The sequence below is a fragment of the Ahaetulla prasina genome, chromosome 5 (genome assembly GCF_028640845.1).
Source record: "Ahaetulla prasina isolate Xishuangbanna chromosome 5, ASM2864084v1, whole genome shotgun sequence".
In the NCBI taxonomy this organism is placed as follows: domain Eukaryota; kingdom Metazoa; phylum Chordata; class Lepidosauria; order Squamata; family Colubridae; genus Ahaetulla; species Ahaetulla prasina.
The window spans coordinates 137,227,826-137,249,000 of NC_080543.1; the positions used below are offsets into that span (position 1 = coordinate 137,227,826).

General features: G+C 45.4%; 1 protein-coding gene across 7 annotated transcripts in view; it reads right to left on the reverse strand.

The window, feature by feature from the left end:
- Nucleotides 1–15,544, reverse strand: part of ENOX1 (ecto-NOX disulfide-thiol exchanger 1) — a 550,463-nt gene extending 534,919 nt beyond the window's left edge. For 4 of the 7 annotated variants that reach the window (XM_058185657.1, XM_058185665.1, XM_058185658.1 and 1 more), the window contains exon 1: nucleotides 15,377–15,542. The gene's annotated coding sequence lies outside the window, so the exon portion shown is untranslated. Of the gene's footprint in view, nucleotides 1–15,376 lie in introns of all 7 variants that reach the window. The other 3 variants (XM_058185659.1, XM_058185661.1, XM_058185666.1) reach the window with 2 other exon arrangements.
- Nucleotides 15,545–21,175: the final 5,631 nt, after the last annotated feature.

Genomic DNA, 21,175 nt, shown 5'->3' on the forward strand with positions numbered 1-21,175 from the left:
GGAGGGAGGAGAGGAGAGGAGAGGAGAGTAAGAAGGGAGAGGAAAGATGAAGAAGGGAGAGGAGAGGAGAGGAGAGGAGAGGAGAGGAGAGGAGAGGAGAGTAAGAAAGGAGGGGAGGGGTGAAGAGGACTTCAAATCAGACAGTGGCATATAAACGGGTAAGAAAAACCATCCTCACCTCAGCTACTTATGAATAAGAATTATATAAAGAACTCAGGAATTCTGTGGAGAAGCCTTAGGAGATCAATTCTTCAGAAACAGAGAACAGAGGAAATTTATCCGGAAGAAGGGGGATGTAATCTCTCCACAAACTGTATTGGGGTTCGGGTAACAAATCATTTTAAAAGTGGTGCTAGCATTATGAGCAGACCTGGGTCTACAGATTCACACAGCCTGGTGGAAGAGACGTATCTGTTTTCTTCAGTGACTTCAGTCTGGGAGCTCAGGGCAACAACTCATACTGCCTAAACAGAGGTTAGGGGGAACAATCCTGAGTGGCTCCCAAACTCAGAGTTATGAGAAAGTTGGATTTTAAACCTTCCGCAGACAACATCTTCTCTTTCCGCCCAGAGTTGGCACTTGAGGGAAATTTTGTCCACAATTGAGATTGTGAGGGAACTTTTACAATCTCACATCCTGCAAGAATGATATAGTGCAGGGGTCTCCAACCTTGGTCCCTTTAAGACTTGTGGACTTCAACTCCCAGAGTTCCTCAGCCAGCTTTGCTGGCTGAGGACTCTGGGAGTTGAAGTCCACAAGTCTTAAAGGACCAAGGTTGAGACCTGATATAGTGGAATAGGAGAAATTGGAGTAAGACGTTTTGGGGGGGGGGAGGAGGAGGAGGAGGAGGAGGAGGAGAAGGAGGAGGAGGAGGGGAAGAGGAGGAGGAGGAGGGGAAGAGGAGGAGGAGAAAGGGGGAAGGAGGAGGAGGGGAAGAGGAGGAGGAGGAGGAGGAGGAGGAGGAGGAGGAGGGGAAGAGGAAGAGAAAGAAGAGGAAGGAGGAGGAGGAGGAGAAAGGGGAAGAGGAGGAGGAAGAAGAGGAGGAGGAGGAGGAGGACAAGGAGAAAGGGGGAAAGAGGAGGAGAAAGGGGGAAGGAGGAGGAGTGGGAAAACGAGGAGGAGGGGAAGAGGAGGAGGAGGAAGAGGAAGAAGAGGAAGAGGAAGGAGGAGGAGGAGGAAGAGGAGGAGGAGGGGGAAGAGGAGGAGGAGGAGAAGAAGAAGAAGAAGAGCCAGCTGAGGAACTCTGGGAGTTGAAGTCCACAAGCCTTAAAGTTGACAAGGTTGGAGACACCTGCTCTGGATGGAGCCTTTCACTTGGGTTCTGTCCAGTTTCCAATATTCTTACCACCGGTTTCCTGTGCGCATGCTCACTTTGTGCGTGTGTGCCTTTCACGCATATGCCCGGCCTTCTGCACATGTGCTTTGCTTGCCCACACACCTTCTGCGCACGCGCCCAGCTTCCAAAACCTAAATAGGACTTCATAGAGCCAGGGCGAGCGGGTAGGTGGGCCTCCGCTACCGGTTTGGCCAAACCCGTACGAACCACCTGAATACTATTTCTGGTTCTGTCAAACCAACTCTGTCTCATTTCCATCCGGAACCCGTCAGTGTTTCAACTTTGCCTCCTGTGGCTTGTAAATGGCGCCTTCAGCCTCCTCGAATTCATGTCTGTTCACTTTCTAGTCCAACATTTGCCATTTTCACCTTTACTCGCACCTCTGCTTGTTTGGGAGATGTACAAGGAGCGTTTTGCAGAAACACAGGTTTAAATTCTCCTTTTTTTTTCCTTGCCAGAGGCTGAGAATGCAGAGAAAGGAAACCAGGCACGTCCAGGCAGCTGAGGGTGAAGGCCCTGAATTCTATACAAGCTTACTCCATATTTTATATTATATTCTTCCTTTGTTATTCTTATAAATAACTCAAGGTGGTTCTCTATCTAATGCTGCTCCCTTCTCCTATTGTCCCCACAACCATAACTCTGTGAGATGGGTTGGGCTGAGAGAGAGAGAGAGAGACCAAAGTCACCCATACGGCTTTCATACTTAAGGCAGTACTAGAACTCACAGTCTCCTAGTGATTGGCCCAAGGTCACCCAGATGGCTTTCATGGCTAAACAGGGACTAGAACTCCCAGTCTTCTGGTTATTGTTCCAAGGTCACCCAGATGGCTTTCATGGCTAAACAGGGACTAGAACTCCCAGTCTTCTGGTTGGCCCAAAGTCACCCATACGGCTTTCATACTTAAGGCAGTACTAGAACTCACAGTCTCCTAGTGATTGGCCCAAGGTCACCCAGATGGCTTTCATGGCTAAACAGGGACTAGAACTCCCAGTCTTCTGGTTATTGTTCCAAGGTCACCCAGATGGCTTTCATGGCTAAACAGGGACTAGAACTCCCAGTCTTCTGGTTGGCCCAAAGTCACCCATACGGCTTTCATACCTAAGGCAGTACTAGAACTCACAGTCTCCTAGTGATTGACCCAAGGTAACACAGATGGCTTTCATGCCTAAGGTGGGAATAGAACTCACAGTCTCCTAGTTATTGTTCCAAGGTCACCCAGATGGCTTTCATGGCTAAATAGGGACTAGAATTCCCAGTCTCCTGGTGATTGGCCCAAGGTCACCCAGATGGCTTTCATGCCTAAGGCGGGACTAGAACTCATGACGCCTTGGTTTCTAGCCACGTGCCTTAACCACTAGACCAAACTACACAATTATTACAATAATTCTAATCATGGGCATTTACGCACATACATACCCATGTATGTATATAACTAGAATAGTATTTTTCAACTTGATGACTTTCCGGTGCGTGGACCTCAGCATCTTCCACAATTCCCCCAGCACCAAACTCTTGAGCCATCATGGTCAGCATTTCCAAACCTTGGCAAACTTTAGGATCTGTGGACTTCAACGCCCGGAACTCCCTAGCATGCCAGGTTTTTTAAGTTGCCAAAGTTGAGGGATGTAGGAGAATGCAAGTAGAGACAAGAGTTGGGGGAATGCCTCCTACCTCTGCCTACTCAGAGTGCCTGCACAATTTGTTGAGACCGAAGAAGCTGCTTGGATGGGCAGTGAAACATCTCAAACCTACAAGAAAATAAATCCAGTTGCCATAACTTTACTTCCAGACAAGTCTACTTGAATGACTGAGAATTGTCATCAACAAGACTTTAGATACATTTATTTTATTTTTTATTTTTTATTTTTATTTACATTTATATCCCGCCCTTCTCCGAAGACTCAGGGCGGCTTACACTATGTCAAGCAATAGTCTTCATCCATTTGTATATTATATACAAAGTCAACTTATTGCCCCCAACAATCTGGGTCCTCATTTTACCTACCTTATAAAGGCTGGAAGGCTGAGTCAACCTTGGGCCTGGCGGGACTCGAACCTGCAGTAATTGCAGGCTGCTGTGTTTTAATAACAGGCTGTCTTACAGCCTGAGCCACCCACAGCCCGGGAGGAGTCCTTGACTAACAACAGTTTATTTAGTGACTGTTCGAAGTTACAACAGCCCTGAAAAAAGTCACCTATGGCCGTTTTTCACACTTAGGACCATGGCAAGCATCCCCATGGGATCAAAATTTGGATGCATGGCAACGGACTCATATTTATAACAGTTGGAGCATCCTGGAATCAGGTAATGTCCTTCTACGACATTCCAATAAGCCAAGTTCACTTAGCAACCATGTTACTCCTATTTATGACGGTTGTAGTGTCCCGGGGTCACGTGATCCTCTTTTGCGACCTTCTGACGAGCCAAATCAATGGGGGAGCCAGATCCATTTAACAACTGTTTTATTATCTTAACAACTGCAATGATTGACTTAACAACCGTGGCAAGAAGGGTCGTAAAATGGGGTGAAACTCACTTCACGAATGTAACAGAGGTTCATCGGAGGTCATAAATCAAGGATCACCTTGATGTAATCCATCTTGATCTTTCATTGTTCGTATGATAGCCATAACCTGGTCTCTACGCCCTCTGTAGATGATGATCTGTGCAGAGTTTTCCTCATCGGGGACCAAAGTAATTTCGGTGAAGTCAGGCAACCAGCTGTCCAATGACCTGCGCCTTCTGGTGTCCCCGTGCGAGATCTACTTGAACGTAGCTTGTCGTTTGCCATCTGCTCCTTCCATACATTAGAAAACACAAGTCTGGTTAGTTCTTTGCCCTCGGAGAACTAGTAAGTACTCAGCAGATTGCTTTCGTGGTCACTTGAGAGGGAGGGGTCTCCTTCCCCCTCTCCAAAAACAGGACAGGAACCGGGTGGTCCCTGGGCATATTTCAACTTCCTGACCACCCTCGGATTGAGCCTACCATGCTAAATGCCGCCGATGGAAGAGACAAATAGCAGCAAGCTTGGAAGAACGCCAAGAGTTGCAGAAGGCCAAGAAAACAAATAGGAAAAACATCGGAGGGACACTTCATTGGAGATTCATCATTCTTCATGGCCGCAGACTGCTGGCTGTTAGGAGAGAGAATGGAAATGAGTAGAACGGGCCACCAAATGTCCTCCAGATGTTCTGGCTTCAACTCTCATTAATCCCGGGCAGAGTGACGGATTTCGAGAGCTACCATCCAAAATAACTGAAGGGTAGACCACAATGCCAGAACATGGAATAAAAGAGTTGGAAGGGACCTCGGAGGTCCTTCTAGTCCAACCCTCTGTTGGATTGTTCGAGATAGGAGTCCTTATACCATATCCCAGTCAAATGGTTGTCCAATCTCTTCTTGAAAACCTCCAGCATCTGGAGGCAAGTTGTTCCACTGGTCAAGTATTCTCACTGCCAGGAAATTCCTCCTTACTTCTAGGTTCCTTCTCTCCTTGATTGGTTTCCATCCATTGTTTCTTGCCTCCTGGTGCTTTGGAAAATAATTTGAACCCCTCATCTCTGTAAAGTAAAGGTTCCCCTCGCACATATGTGCTAGTCGTTGCCGACTCTAGGGGGCGGTGCTCATCTCCGTTTCAAAGCCAAAGAGCCAGCGCTGTCCGAAGACATCTCCGTAGTCATGTGGCCAGCATGACTCAACGTCAAAGGTGCACGGAACACTGTTCCCTTCCCACCAAAGGTGGTCCCTATTTTTTCTACTTGCATTTTTTTACTTGCTTTTGAACTACTAAGTTGGCAGAAGCTGGAACAAGGAACGGGAGCTCACACCGTTACGCAGCACTAGGGATTCGAACCGCTGAACTGCCGACCTTTCGATCGACAAGCTCGGCATCTTAGCCACTGAGCCACTGTGTCCGTCATCTCTGTAGGAGCCCCTCAAATATTGGAACACTGCTTTCATGGTCCTTCTTTTCACTAGAGAAGACATAGCCAATTCCTGTCGTAACTAGGTTTGTCTAGTCCAATGAAGAGAAGGACTAGGGGTATTGTGATAGCAGTCTTCCAGTATTGAGGGGCTGTCCCAGAGAAGAAGGGGTCTACCTCATCTGCCAATCCAGTGCCAAGATACACTCGGCCAGCTCCATTTTCAAACCACGGGTATAAGAAAATGAAAATAATCATTAAAATCACTGCTTAAAAAACTGCGTAATCCAAGATCAAAATCTTCCGTTGCTGGAACCAGACCATTCAGAAACCTTCAACTCTCCAGATACAGTTAGTAGAATAAATAGAGTTGGAAGGGACCGTGGAGGTCTTCTAGTCCAACCTCCTGCTGAAGCAGGACACTCTATACCAGGGGTCTCCAATCTTGGCAACTTTAAGACTTGTGGACTTCAACTCCCAGAATTCCCCAGCCAGCAAAGCTGGAGTCAGATTCAAATCCCACCCTCCCCGCTTAGGAGAAAAACCAGTCACGGAGTTGTGAAAAGTACAGAGAAGCACTTCCAAGTTCAGTCATTCATCCTAAGGAAGCCGCTTGGCAGCAAAGCTGGCTGGGGAATTCTGGGAGTTGAAGTCCTCCAGGCTTAAAGTTGCCAAGGTTGGAGACCCCTGCTCTATGCCATTTCAAACAAATGGCAGCTGAACCCCCAGAGTCAACAGGAATTGCATACGGTCAACACCTAAGTGGTTACCAGTCTCCTACCTCTTCTCACAGCTTACAATACAGGCAGTCCCCGACTTACAACAGTTTGTTTAGTGACTGTTTAAAAATTACAACGGCGCTGAAAATCAATCCCAAGGGTGGTTTTTCAGGAGGCAACTGGGCTTTCTTATTTGTTTTTCTTTTCTCCTTTGAAGATGTTTGTGTCGTGTCCCATTCCTCCGCTGACGGCCGGGTCAGGGAAATCCGAATCAGGCGTGCCTCTGCAGCTCTGCCAAAGTCCTATCAGAGTTCTCAAGGCAGGCAGGAGACCAGAAAGTGACTTCAGCAAGATATGTTAGACTTTACCTGACTCAGAGAATGCCAGAAAGCAGGTCCTTTATATAGGCCATGGGGTGTGGCTCCATGACTCAGCACTTATCCCGGCCTGCCCCTCCCTTCCTTCTGTTGCCTCCGCCTATCAAGTCTTCTGACGCAAGGGTCACTCCAGTCGGCAGCTGTTGGCAATAGACCTTCCTCAGGCTCACATGCTGTGGAGGAGGGGGAGGGGTCTAGTTGCTCTGTTTGCCTGGGCATGGAGCCAGAGCTGGGGGCTGGAGATACTTCCTCCTCTTCAGCCTGTCTGGGCATGGAGCCAGAGCTGGGGCCGGGAGGCATGCTAGGACATTCCTCAGCGTTCGGAAGCAGATAAGAAGACTCCAGCTGAGATGAGATTGGACGAGACACAACAGTTTCGCTTCTCCTCCAAGAAGCTTCTTCAGCTCTGACTGGATGGTGGGGCAGGGAAGGATTTACCATCCAGTCAGAGCTGAAGAAGCTTCTTGGAGGAGAAGCGAAACGTCTTCAAAGAAAGAAAGCAAAACCAGAAAGTCCAGTTGCCTCCTGAAAAAAGCACAACCATGACCTGGATGACGGAGAATCTTGAGAGGCACTGGGAAAAAAGAGACTTATGACCGTTCCTCACACTTATGACCATTGCAGCATCACCGTGGTCACGTGATCAAAATTCCGACACTTGGCAACTGGTTCATATTTATGACGGTTGCAGTGTCGAGGGGTCACGTGATCCCCTTTTGTGAGCTTAAATTTTATTAGTTTTAAATTTTTATTATTAATTTTTAAATGGGTTTTAGTTTTTATGTTCTGATATTCCAAACGGCTGATATTCCAAACGGTTGCTAATTTTAATGCAGAGGTTTCAAGACAAGGGCGAAATTCAGCATCCATGGCTCCCGTTCTCTGGTTACAGAAGGTTACATGACCTCATCTTCTCACGAACCGCTTTGTCCAAAGTGCCTGGCAATCATTCTTTCTAGAAAGTCTGCAGATGGAAGGAGGGAAGCAACCATCGGACGTGAGCCGGAGCGATTGATTAAACCACATGTGATATTTCCTAGAACCGCTCAATGCAATTAGGAGGCCCGGAAAAGAAAACAGTGCTACCTTATCAAACTAAGAGGGCTCTGTGTTCCCTAAGTTACGCCAGAAAATCTTTATTCTCCCTGCTTTTGTGTGACAATCGTTGATTCGTATTTCCTGTCCTGAAGCCTCCCACCTCCCTGAATGTTGCACGCAGTGAAATCTACCGCCCGAGCAACATGTGCAATTTGGCGAAGAAAAGAACTCCTTCTCCCTTATTTCTAAGAATTTCCAACCAGTTCTGATCGACAGACGTCGTTAAAGAAGACAATCCTACAGATAAGATTAAGGAAGGGACACCGAATCCAGTCAGTGCCTACGAACCTTTGCAATTTTTGCCTTGGCAATCGCCTGCAAAAGACCACAGGAGCTCAGCAACTCGGCACAGTTAAACCTGACTAATTTGGATTTGTTAAGCCCTAAGAGAGGCAGATCTCCAAATCACCCTTCTGATCGAGTAATGAAAATCTTGTTAGTTTAAATGCAGCGTGCAAAAACCTGGAAAGTTGGTTGTTTTCTATATTAAATCCAACCCAGGAATTGTCTGGGCCGGTACTTGGTCTCTCTCCATGGTCCTGAATTTCTAGACTGACTCTTCTCTAGAATTCCATGTACTGCACCCCTTCATCTTTTAAGCTAACATTGAAAAGGAGTCAAGGAATCTGTACAAGTGCCTCTGGGGGACAACTGAAAGCAAGAAATAGTGATCAATAAAGAGCATTGGTTTATTTTGTTACCATACAATAACCATTAAATAGCAAGCAATTTGAGATTGCCTTGGTGCTCCTCCTCTCGGAGTTTGGTTGTCTTCTTGAAGAACGTTTCATGACCCAAACTAGGTAACATCATCAGTGCTAGAAGGGACTGGGATTTGAGGCGGGGGGGGAGGAGGAGGACTTTGGGGTCCCTGGTGTTCTCTGAACTGGGTGGCTTCCTTTCAGACATTTCATTGCCCAACTAGGGTATATCATCAGTGCTAGGAGGAAGTAGGGTTTGTGGACAGCAGAAGGAGGAGGAGGACGATGACGACTATAAGGTCCTTGGTGCTCTCTGAACTCAATTGTTTTCTTGAAAATGTTTTATTATATAAAACATATAATATGGGGGGGATGCATGTGGAGGAGGACTACAATGACCATATGATCCCTGGTTCTCTCTGAACTTGGTTCTTTTTTCTTGCAGATGTTTCAGGACCCATCTAGGTAACATTACTGCTAACTAGGACACCATTCTAGCACTTTTGGGTAATGAAACGTTTCAAGAAAACCACCAAGCTCAGAGAGCACCAAGGATCCCTCGTTCCAACCCTGAGCTACATATATTCTCCTTTATTGGAACAAGCTATGTCCAGGATCCAGAGAGATTTCCAGAGATGCATTGGCCCTGCCTTCTAGATGTATCCATTGACTTTATCATTCTCCTTCACATGTGTACTGAAGACCTACCCAAGGTTTATTGTGCTGGAGGCAAGGTTGACATGTCCTATGAGCGGTTTAAATAGTTTTCTTCCCCAGATCAAAAAAACAACAACATTTCAACTTGGAGTTGAAAAACTGAGTGTCCACTCAAGCATCTTGGACTCCATCATCCTTTGGGAGTGGACTTCTTTCATGGAGAACCCTGACCTTTCATGACCATGACAAGACACACATGCACTTCTACATCTGGGCCTCCTTCCTAGAAGACCAAACCAAACCTACATGAACCCTGCTTGGTTACACCGTGGAATGGTTGATGAAGCAGCCATAATTTCCTAATTCCTAATCCAACTGTCTCTGCTTTTTCAGATCCCATCTGACCTCATGACTAAGCAGGACTCAGGGTCTTTTGTTTCCTAGCCTGGTGCTAGGTATTCCAAAGGATTATCTAATAGACTCCTGTTTTCCAGCGCTGCTTGTTCGTTTGTGTCTTCAAGTCAGCATTGATTCCATCGCCCGTAGTTTTCTTGCCCTGATTTTCAGAAGTGGTTTGCCATTGGCTCCTTCCTAGGGTTGAGAGAGAGTGACTGGCTCAAGATCGCCCAGTTGACTTTGTGCCTAAGGAGGACTTATGGGCTCCTTCCTTCTAGCCTGGCACCATAACTACTACTCCCGCATTTCATTGAGGCCAGCTTGGACAAAGGCATTTTTTGCCAGTGTGATAACCTCACACACTTTTACAGAACCTAGAATGCTGGTTTGGCAAGGTTTGTTCTGCTGATCCAGCACCAGGGTGAATGGAAGATTTTGTTTTTGTTTTTGTTTTATAAAAAAATTATTATTATTTTTTTTAAAAAACAAACATAAACAGTACATTTTTTCTGAATAGAGTATTGACTGAGTCAAAATTTACAGCTTAAGTACTTCCCAAATATAATTTATATATTTCAGTTTCTGCCCTAATATTCACTTTTTTATTTTTCATCTCTACTTAATATTTAATTTATAGTCAATATTACCATCCGCCCTAACCTCCAATCTTAATCTTATTTCATTATGTTATTTTTCCATTATCACATATATTTTTCAAAATCATCACATTTGTAAATCATCATCAGTTTGTTTCCTCTTATTTCCTTTTTTCTATTGAAACCCTTTAATTTAAACATAGTCATTTCCCTCCTTAGTTTCTTTTTATTATTATTATTATAGCTTGATATTTCACATTTATCTCTTAATGTCAATTATTTTCTAAGGTGGACCAATTTATCATTTCTTATTTCCCTATTAATCATTTTACCATTTTACGGAAAACAATATATTTCTTCAGTTTTGTTTTTCAAATCACCTTTTGCAGATACAAACATCACCTTAATCTCTTAATCATCTCCTTTTTCTTAATTTCTATTAATATCTGATTCAATTTCAATCTCATTTGAAGTTCCATATCTTAACCCCTTTCTAAATACATTATAAGATCATATTAACCCTTCTACCATTGAACGGAGACTTTTGAGATTTGTCGGTGCATTTATACGTCTTTAAAAGAAAAATTGTTTACAATCACTGCTACCCGAGATTACGCATACCCAAGGATTACACAGGGTAGCTAGACAGAATCAAAGCCGATACCAGCCAGAGAATAGAACGACTCAAGTCATGCAAGATCAGAAGAGATGGAAAGACCCAGCCCATAGAATCGCCAAGAGTTGGACACAACTGAATAGATCACACAACATTATCATCAAAGCTTCTCTCCAGCCTTGCTATTAACCATTCCTCTCCAATTTACCATCGCTTCTCTCGCTGGGATTTGTCCTGTCAAACTTACAAAGGACTTTTTGATTCCAAAATCTTGGAATGTTTTCAGGCATGCAGAGAGCACAGTGGACAGAATAGACAACAGCAGCTTTCCTGGACATTACCAAATCCATCTGCTAAGTCAAAAAGAGGGCTATGGAAATATTTACAGACCCCTCGCATCCTGGACATAAACAGTTTCAACTCCTACTCTCAAAACGACGCTATAGAGCACTGTACACCAGAACAACTAGACACAAGAACAGTTTTTTCCCCGAAGGCCATCACTCTGCTAAACAAATAATTCCATCAACACTGTCAAACTATTCACTAAATCTGCAGTACTATTAGTCTTCTCATCGTTCCCATCACCCATCTCCTTCCACTTATGACTGTATGACTGTAACTTTGTTGCTTGTATTCTTACGATTTATATTGATACTGTTTCCTGATTGCTTATTTGCAGCCTATGACTATCATTAAGTGTTGTAAATGTTGTACCTGGATGAACGTATCTTTTCTTTTATGTACACTGAGAGCCTATGCACCAAGACAAATTCCTTGTGTGTCCAATCACACTTGGCCAATAAAAAATTCTATTCTATATATCTCAATCTACAACAATTAGACAAAATTCTATTAGGATCAGACAAAAAAAATATTACTAAAATTTACAAATACCTTCTGGAAGTAGAATTGGAGGAAAAAGTCGTAAAAGGATGTATGATTGCATGGAGTCAAAATATTGGACACAATATAAATCTGTCAGATTGGGAGAACATATAGAACAGAAACCATAAACTAACAAAATCAGCAGCATATAAAGAATATGCATATAAAATGTTCTACAGGTGGCACCTACCCCCTTCGAATTAGCGAAAATGTACCCAAAAATCAGCCCCATATGTTTGAAATGTAAAAAGAATGAAGGAACATAGCACCATATGTGGTGGTCCTGCCCTGAGGCTCAAAAATATTGGCTTAAAATTAAAGATTGGCTACAGGAAATTACTAATGTACAATTAGATTTAGAACTGGAACTCTTCCTACTGGGGATCTTTTAAAAAAAATATGTGAAAAGTACAAAATGTCTAATTTAACTGCTGCCAGGATGGCCTTCGCTCAATGTTGGAAACAACCATGCATACCCGCAGAGAAACTTGTCATACAAAACTTGTCATGAACTGCGCAGAAATGGACAAACTAATGCTGAGTTTAAAAGATAAAGAGGCATTGATATTCTACAATGTGTGGGAACAGTGGTATAATTGGATAGAACGGAGATAGATTAAAGATAGATAGTTATTAACTATAAGTAATAGATAAAATAAGAATGTAAACACACACAATTTAATTTTTGTAAATAATGCACGAATTATAGTCATAAGAAAAACACCACAAATAGCTGTTGTTGAATGATATAATTGTTTATGTCTTTGATGTTAAAAAAGTTGACTAAAGTGTATTTTAAAAAAACATTCTATTCTATTCTATTCTCATCATCCTCAATGCATGTTAAGACCAACTCGTGCCTCATTGTTCCAGTTCTCAAATACAGGCAGTCCTTGACTTACAAGAGTCCATTTAACGACCATTCAAAGTTAGAACGGCACTGAACAAAGTGACGTATAACCATTCTTCACACTTACGACCAAACATTGCAACTCATATTTATGACAATTGCAGTGTCCTGGGATCCCCTTTTGCGACAAGCCAAGTCAACAGGGGAACCAGATTCATTTAACCAACCCTGTTATTAATGTAATGACTTCACCGATTCACTTAACACATGGGGCCAAGCCCATTTGACAAATTTCTCACTTAAAGACAGATTTTGGGCTCCATTGTGGTCGTAGGTTGAGGACTTCCTATACTTTCAACAGGGTGCTATCTGTCTGCAGGCTTCAGAGATTTAGAGCGTACCGAAGTCCACTTTTAACCGATCGTGGCTGCATCTGAGCTAGCTAATAGTTGAGTACAAAGGACATACCGGTTAAATGCTCTGTGCACGTACTTCCCGGATTGTGTTTCATAGAGTTCAAAAGATCGTCTCCCACTTCTAGAATTTTCACCATCACTCGTGCATGCAAACACATATTACATGGATTTTTCCTCAAATACCCGTAAACACATGCCTGGTGGCTTGCCATATATGCCTCGGTTATGCATTTTTGTACTGTTGGATAGCAGTGATTGTAAACTATTAAGAAATAGTTTTTCTTAATCTCAAAAGCCTTCCATTCACCATGGTGCTGGATCGGCAGAGCAAACCTTGCCAAACGAGCATTCTGGCAAGTTCCGTAAAAACTTGTTACTCCAGCAAAGTACGTGAGGCTGTCACACTGGCCTTTTCCCAAGCTGGACTCAGTGAAATGCTGGAGAAATAATTTGGTGTAGTGGTTATAGTACCAGGATAGGCAACCAGGAGCCCAAGAGTTCTGCTTAGGCACGAAATCACTACTAAACAAATAATTCCCTCAACACTGTCGAACTATTTACTAAATCTGGATTACTATTAATCTTCTCATCCTTCCCATCACCCATCTCCTTCCACTTATGACTGTATACTTTATTGCTTGTAACCCTACGATTTATATTGATATTGTTTCCTGATTGCTTATTTGTACTCTATGCCTATCATTAAGTGTTGTATTTTATGATTCTTGATGAACATATCTTTTCTTTTATGTACACTGAGAGCATAGGCACCAAGATAAATTCCTTGTGTGTCCAATCACACTTGGCCAATACAAAATTCTATTCTATTCTATTCTATTCTATTCTATTCTATTCTATTCTATTCTATTCTATTCTATTCTATTCTAAATCGGCTGGGCAATCTAGGGCCAGTCACTCTCTCTCAGCCCCTATGAAGGAGGCAATGGCAAACATGTGGCCAAGAAAATCACAAGCGATCAAATCGATGCTGGCTTGAAGACAGAAACAAACAAACGTTGGAAAACAGGAGTCGATTTGATAATCCCTTCTACACACTGGAAGAGGCTATAAATTGCACGCATCTCTACAACAAGGAGGAAATTGGCCTCCCAAGAGGTTTGGGATCGTAGGAGAATTGCTTGCAGACACCCTTATACATTTGACCCAAGACGTGTGTGTCGCTCCAGAGGTAAGGGAAAATTGGCAACAACCATCACTTTAAACAGGTAAAGCAGCAACAGTCGAACAAAAAAACCTGTCTTTGCAGAAAAGCCAAGTTCAGAAAAAGGCAGAGCTGGGTCAACGGAACGATGTGAGGCGGTGAATTCGCCACTCAATTTAGGAGATTCTACGCAAGTATCTCAAAATGATATTAATGTTTTCCCATAACGGCCAATGTTTCTAGAAAAAAAGCAAATTTCTTTTGACTGGGAAAGGAAGCCAGAAGTGAGTCCAACAATCCAGAGAAAGGGGAGAAAAAGGTTTTCCCTTTTCCCCAGAGTCCTCAGTCAAAGCAGAACAGAGCAGATAAACAAGGTGGGTTTTTTTATTATTATTTTGTCACAACATTATATACCAGCACATACATTGAAAGGAAACAATAGGACAGGAACGGTAGGCACTTTTGTGCACTTATGCACGCCCCTTATAGTCCTCTTAGGAAGGGGGGTGAGGTCAGTGGTAGACAGTTTTTGGAGGAGGACCCACATAATTCTCATTCGTTCTCTCAATGAAAAGACGGTTCCTGGTCTTATCTCAAGTTTTCTTCCCAGCCCAGCTGTCTGACTGAGACCCGCAGCTGTTACAGCTCCCCAAGCAAATTAGGGGAAGCAAGAGGACACAGTTCAACCCTGGACAACTTTCTGCCAACACCGCCCAGCAAGAAAATCCACAAAAAGTCCATTGCTGTTTACCGTCTCCGAGACTACCTGCCAAGGTTTCCGCTCTGCAAAAGCTTTGCCTGCCCTTTAAGGAAACCTTCGTTTTTGGGAAGCCTTGTAGGGTTGTGTCTTTAAAAGCCCCAACCAAACACAAAAACACTTGGCCGAAAAACTGGGAACATCCCTCAACGCTTTTCTTCCAAAAGGCAGAAACTATTGTTTAAAAACCATATCACACCGCAGGCTACTCCCCCCCCGCCGCACCCAAAGGAGGGCAGGTTTCCTTAACCCCGGTGGGGCCAAGAGGAACCCCAAAAGCTTTCCCTCGGGGCTCCTTTTCATCAGCCAGCCAGCCAGCTTCCTTGCGCACAGCTGGCTGGGCTCTCACATCCCTACTCAAACAAGGTCGGGCGCAACTCCTTGCAAAGCTCCAGCGGGGGAGCCCCCGGGAAACCCCAGGGGAGTAAGTTGCAAGACCCGGGGCCCCTCCGCAAGGCATGCATCTCCCCCCACCCCAGCACCACCACCAGCACCACCACGCGGGCCAGAAACTTCGGCTTGCTTGCCCGGATACCCAGGGCCGGCGCGCGGCGCAAACTTTGCAGCGCTCCGGGGGAGGAAGGCGAGGGCCGGCCGGAGGAAGAGGGGAGCAGCAGCCGGTGCTTCCCAGCCTTGCCTGCCTGCGCTTTGGCTTGCCCGGCCTGCTGCTGTCGCCTTCTCCCCGCTGGTCCCCCAAGCTGCGACCGTCGCCGCCCGGGCTCTCCCCGCATGGATGCTGGGCTTCTCCAGCTGGGCGCCTCCGCCTTCTCCGGTGCCATCAGCCCAGGCAGCGGCTCCCAGCAACGGCGGCGCTTCCCCGCTTCTGCGGCCGCCCCTTCCCTTCCCTCTCTCTCCTCCTCTCTCCCCCCCTCCTCTTACCTGGGCGAGGGTCTCCTCGGGAGAGCAGGCACGGCCAGGGGCGAGCAGCAGCAGCAGCAGCACCAGCACCAGCAGCCGCCCGCTGGGACTCTCCAGCGGCGGCGCGCGGCTGGTCGGCAGCCCGGGTGGGCGAGGAGCGAGCGGGAGAGGCTGGGCGAAGCCTCGCCGGGGAAGGAGGGGCCGAGGCGGCCGAGACAGGCAGGCAGGCAGGCTGGCTGGCTGCCTTCCTCGCAAGGGAGCGGGGCGAAATTCCTGGCCAGCCGCAGACAAAAGAGCGCTTGGCCAGGGGCGCAAAGCCCGAGCCTGCCTCGCCAAGGATGGAAGGATGGAAGGATGGAAGAAGGGGGCGAGCGAGGGTCCCTGCGCCGGGCGAGGGGCGAGGGTCGCCGGCCAGGCAGGGCGCTGGTTGCGGGGGAAGCCGCCCCGAGGCTCAGCTTCTCCCCGCCGCCGCCTCCTCTTCCTCCTCCTCCTCCGTGGCGAGTCCGCCTTTCCCGGGGAAGCGCGTTGCTGGCAAGCCGGAGGCCGGATCCTTTTTGCAGCTGCCTTGATCTCCGGCGTGGTGGCACGGCTGGCTTTGCCTTCCACAGGCAGCGGACGCCCTCGACGTGGGCGGAAACCAGGACGGGAGGGGAGGGGGAGACAGGGAATATTGTTTTCCCTCCCTCCCTCCCCCCCTCTTGGCCGCCACTCCCGGGAGGAGGGGGCGAGGAAAGAGAGTTTGGCACTTTGGAAAGGGGGCTCGGCAATAAAACACCCAGAGAGACAGGCAGGGTGGCAGGGGCCAAGCAACTAAAAAAAAAAAAAAGGTTTGGAATGGGATGGGGGACCAGCAGGTGATCCCAGGGCCAAAGGCTGGACTGGGAAGTTTTTTTTAAAAAAACAAAACTAATACACACACACACACACTTTATACACACACATATATACATACACACTATATATACATATATATATACATACATATACATACATACATACATATATACATACATTTCTGTTATTGTTCGTTGCAAAGTCGTGTCCGACCCATCGCGACCTCATGGACAACATTCCTCCAGGCCTTCCTGTCCTCTACCATCCTCTGGAGTCCATTTAAACTCATGCCTAATACATACATATACATATACATACACATACACATACACATACACATATATATATACATATACATGTTTTCCCCAAAATAAGACACCCCCCGATAATAAGTCCAGTTGGGCTTTTGAGCATATATTGATCTCTAATCCTAGATCTCAGCTCTCCTATTCAGCCCCATCTTCATCTCTCAGCCTGAAAGGAGGGAGTAGAAGGAAGCCACATATGGGGGGGGAGCTACCTTTGAGTAGCCAGGATCCCTTTCCTGGAGAAGGTGCAAGCCTCGTATGGACACAGGAAGTAAGCAGCCTGGAAAGAATTTAGAATACAGAATCATAGAGTCGGAAGGGATCTTGGAGGTCTTCTAGTCCAACCCCCTGCTCAAGCAGGAGACTCTATAGTACTATTGCAGACCAATGGTTGTCCAATCTGTTGCTAAAAACCTCCAGTGTTGGAGCATTCACAACTTCTGCAGGCAAGTCGTTCCACTTATTAATTGTTCTAACTGTCAGGAAATTTCTCCTTAGTTCTAAGTTGCTTCTCTCCTTGATTAGTTTCCACCCATTGCTTCTTGTCCTGCCCTCAGGTGCTTTGGAGAATAGTTTGACTCCCTCTTCTTTGTGGCAACCCCTGAGATATTGGAAGACTGCTATCATGTCATTCCTAGTCCTTTTCTTCATTAAATTAGACATACCTAGTTCCAGCAACTGTTTATCATATCATCGTATCATTATATCTCAATTCCCAAAGTCCTGCTTTTCTGCAGGCATATCCTTTGTGCAGGGCTTATATGAGCCCTGATGGTGTTACCTAGTTGGGTAATGAAACGTCTCCAAGAAAACAACCAAGCTCAGAGAGTACCAAGGACCCCTCTGATCCTTAGCAATGGCAGTTACTTAAGACCTGGAGCTGTTAAGACTCCTAAAACACCGCTGTGTGGCTGTCAAAGGCCGGGAGAAAAAGTCTACAGAGACTTGGATTGAGGGGCCTCACCCAAAGCAGAAAGGAAATTTCCTTCGGTCCTTCCGGCTCATATTGAAGGGGAGTTGGAAGCTGCTAATTCCAGCAAGGATATTTTAGACAGATGTCTTCCCTCCAGATAGAATAGAATAGAATAGAATTTTTTATTGGCCAAGTGTGATTGGACACACAAGGAATTTGTCTTGGTACATATGCTCTCAGTGTACATAAAAGAAAAGATATGTTCATCAAGGTACAACATTTACAACACAATTGATGGTCAATATATCAATATAAATCATAAGGATTGCCAGCAACAAGTTATAGTCATACAGTCATAAATGGAAAGAGATTGGTGATGGGAACTATGAGAAGATTAATAGTAGTGCAGATTCAGTAAATAGTTTGACAGTGTTGATGGAATTATTTGTTTAGCAGAGTGATGGCCTTCGGGAAAAAGCTGTTCTTCTGTCTAGTTCTGGTGTGCAGTGCTCTATAGCGTCGTTTTGAGGGTAGGAGTTGAAACAGTTTATGTCCAGGATGCGAGGGATCTGTAAATATTTTCACGGCCCTCTTCTTGATTCGTGCAGTATACAGGTCCTCAATGGAAGGCAGGTTGGTAGCAATTATTTTTTCTGCAGTTCTAATTATCCTCTGAAGTCTGTGTTTTTCTTGTTGGGTTACAGAACCGAACCAGACAGTTATAGAGGTGCAAATGACAGACTCAATAATTCCTCTGTAGAACTGAATCAGCAGCTCCTTGGGCAGTTTGAGCTTCCTGAGTTGGCACAGAAAGAACATTCTTTGTTGTCCTTTTTTAATGATGTTTTTGATGTGAGCTGTCCATTTTAGATCTTGCGATATGATAGAACCTAGAAATTTGAAGGTTTCTACTGTTGATACTGTGTTGTCTAGTATTGTGAGAGGTGGAAGTATGGAAGGGTTTCTCCTAAAGTCTACCACCATTTCTACGGTTTTGAGATGTGCAGTTAAGGCCGCTGAATCTGCCAGGGATCCCTCCAGCTGGAGTACCGGTGCTGGAGATTCATTTTGATCCATTTTGTGTCTTGTCAATAACCCAGTGGGGAAGGAAGACCGCTCTAATCCCAGCCAATGTCCTGGAACAGCATCAGACAGCAACAAGGAACAAGGTTTCATTAGCCGCTAAGCAAGGGAACAAATCCTCCAAGCTTCTGCGGGTTGTTACAGAGTAAATCATGGCTTAAATTATAGATGAGCAACTGAGGGATAGAACCTGGAAGGCCAGCCAGCTCTCACAAGGAGAGGAAGGGAGAAGGATGGAGGTAGCAAGCAGAGATTAAAAGCAGAGACTCTCCCCTGGCTGTCCAGAGTTCTCCAGCCAATCAATCAATTAATCAATCAATCAATCAGAATAGATCTGGAAGGGACCTTGGAGGTCCTCTAGCGACCAGAAGGCAGGACAAGAAACCACGGATGGAAACTCATCAAAGAGAAAAGCAAACTAGAACTAAGAAGAAAGGGAGAACAATTAACTAGTATCTGTCAGAATAGATCTGGAAGGGACCTTAGAGGTCCTCTAGTCCAACCCGCTGCTGAAGCGACCAGAAGGCAGGACAAGAAACCACGGATGGAAACTCAGCAAGGAGAAAAGCAACCTAGAACTAAAGAGAAAGGGAGAACAATTAACTAGTATCTGTCAGAATAGAGCTGGAAGGGACCTTGGAGGTCTTCTAGCCCAGCCCACTGCTCAAGCAGGAGACCCTATACCATCTCAGCTGTTCCACTGTTAGTACCACTTTATAAAGCCTTAGTAAGGCCACACCTGGAATACCTGCATCCAGTTTTAGTCACCACATTACAAAAAAGTTGTTGAGACTTGAGGGGAAAGTTCAGAGAAGAGCAACTAGGATGATTAAAGGCCTGGAGACTAAAACATGTGAAGAGCGGTTGCAGGATTTGGGGTTGGCCAGTCTAGAGAAAAGAAGAACTAGGGGAGACATGATAGCAATATTCCAGTACTTGAGGGGCTGCCCCAAAGAAGAGGCAGTCAAGCTATTCTCCAAAGCACCTGAAGGCAGGACAAGAAGCAATGGGTGGAAACTAATCCAGGAGAGAAGCAACCTGGAATTAAGGAGAAACTTCCTAACAGTGAGGACAATGAACCAGTGGAACAACTTGCCACCAGAAGTTGTAGGTGCTCCATCACTGGAGATTTCTAAGAGACTGGACAGCCATTTGCCTGAAAGACTGCTTAAGCAGAGGGTTGGACTAGAAGACCTCCAAGGTCCCTTCCAGCTCTATTCTGACAGACACTGGTTAATTGTTCTCCCTTGCTCCTTAGTTCTAGGTTGCTTCTCTCCTTGCTGAGTTTCCATCCATGGTTTCTTGTCCTGCCTTCTGCTCGCTTTGGGAAATAAGTGGGCCCCTTCTTCTTTGGGGCAACCGGAAGGGGACGCTAAAGAGAACACGGGTCTTGAGGATGGAAGCCAAGCCTCTGTTTACTAGGTGTGAGCTTACATTTTAGGGGAAAGGTGGAAAAACAGGGATCCCCAAAGGTCACCCTGTGCTATCCTGTTGACTCTGTCAGTCAAAATCGCTTTGATGGAAAAAATGAATGTCGAGAGATTAAAGTTACAACATCACTGAAAAATGTGATTTATGACCATTTTTCATACTTACGACCGTTGCCGAATCCCCCGGGGATCACGTGATCCAAATTTGGATGTTTCTCAACCGACTCGTATTTATGACGGTTGTAGTATCTCAGGGTCATGCAATTCCCCTTTTGCGTCAAAACTAACTACTTCAGCAACCAGTAAAGGTAGTCCTCGACTTACGACCGCAATTGAGCCCAAAATGTAGACCTGTTGCTAAACGAGACAGTCTTTAAGTGAATTTTGCTCTGTTTAATGAACTTTCTTGCCACAGTTGTTAAGTGAATCGCTGCAGCTGTTCAGTTACTCGCAGGGTTGTTAAGTGAATCTGGCTTCCCCCATCAACTTGGCTTTATCGGGAGGTCGCAAAAGGGGATCGCGTGACCCCAGGACTCTGCAACCGTCATAAGTACATGCCAGTTGCCGAGCTTCCTAATTTTGATCATGTGATGGTGGGGATGCTGCATTGGTCGTAAGCGTGGAAAATCGGTCATAAGTCACATTTCTCAGTGACATTGTAACTTCGGACGGTCACTAAATGAACTCTTGTAAGTCATCTACCTTTGTGTGCCATCTACCTTTGTGTATTTCAGGGGTCTCCAACCTTGGCAACTTTAAGCCTGGAGGAGTTCAACTCCCAGCTTTGCTGGCTGAGGAATTCTGGGAGTTGAAGTCCGCCAGTCTTAGAGTTGCCAAGGTTGGAGACCCCTGGTCTACGTGACCATGAATGGAAGATTCCAGTTATCTGAGAAGTTATTTCTTGTACATTTTTAGCACACTCGTACATACCCCAGTGCAACCTTGGTGCTGCTAGGATGGCTGATTTAAACCATCCCAGTCTGGTTTGTGGATTTTTTTTTTTGTTACTCTTCCCTGTGTGTGGCTCTTCCTGGCAAATTTAAGTATCACCGCTTCAGCTTGTGTGGTGACAACCAAACCTTACTGACACAAATTACGCTGGGCCGATTCAAGGACATCTCTGTAAAGGCTAAAGCATAAAAAACTCATTCACTGTTTCAGGCGTGTGAGTTTAACTGCTTGCACTCTGGGAGAAATGAGAAATAAACTCCTAGGCGTTGGAAGCAAAGGATCTACTGCAATGGTGAAATCC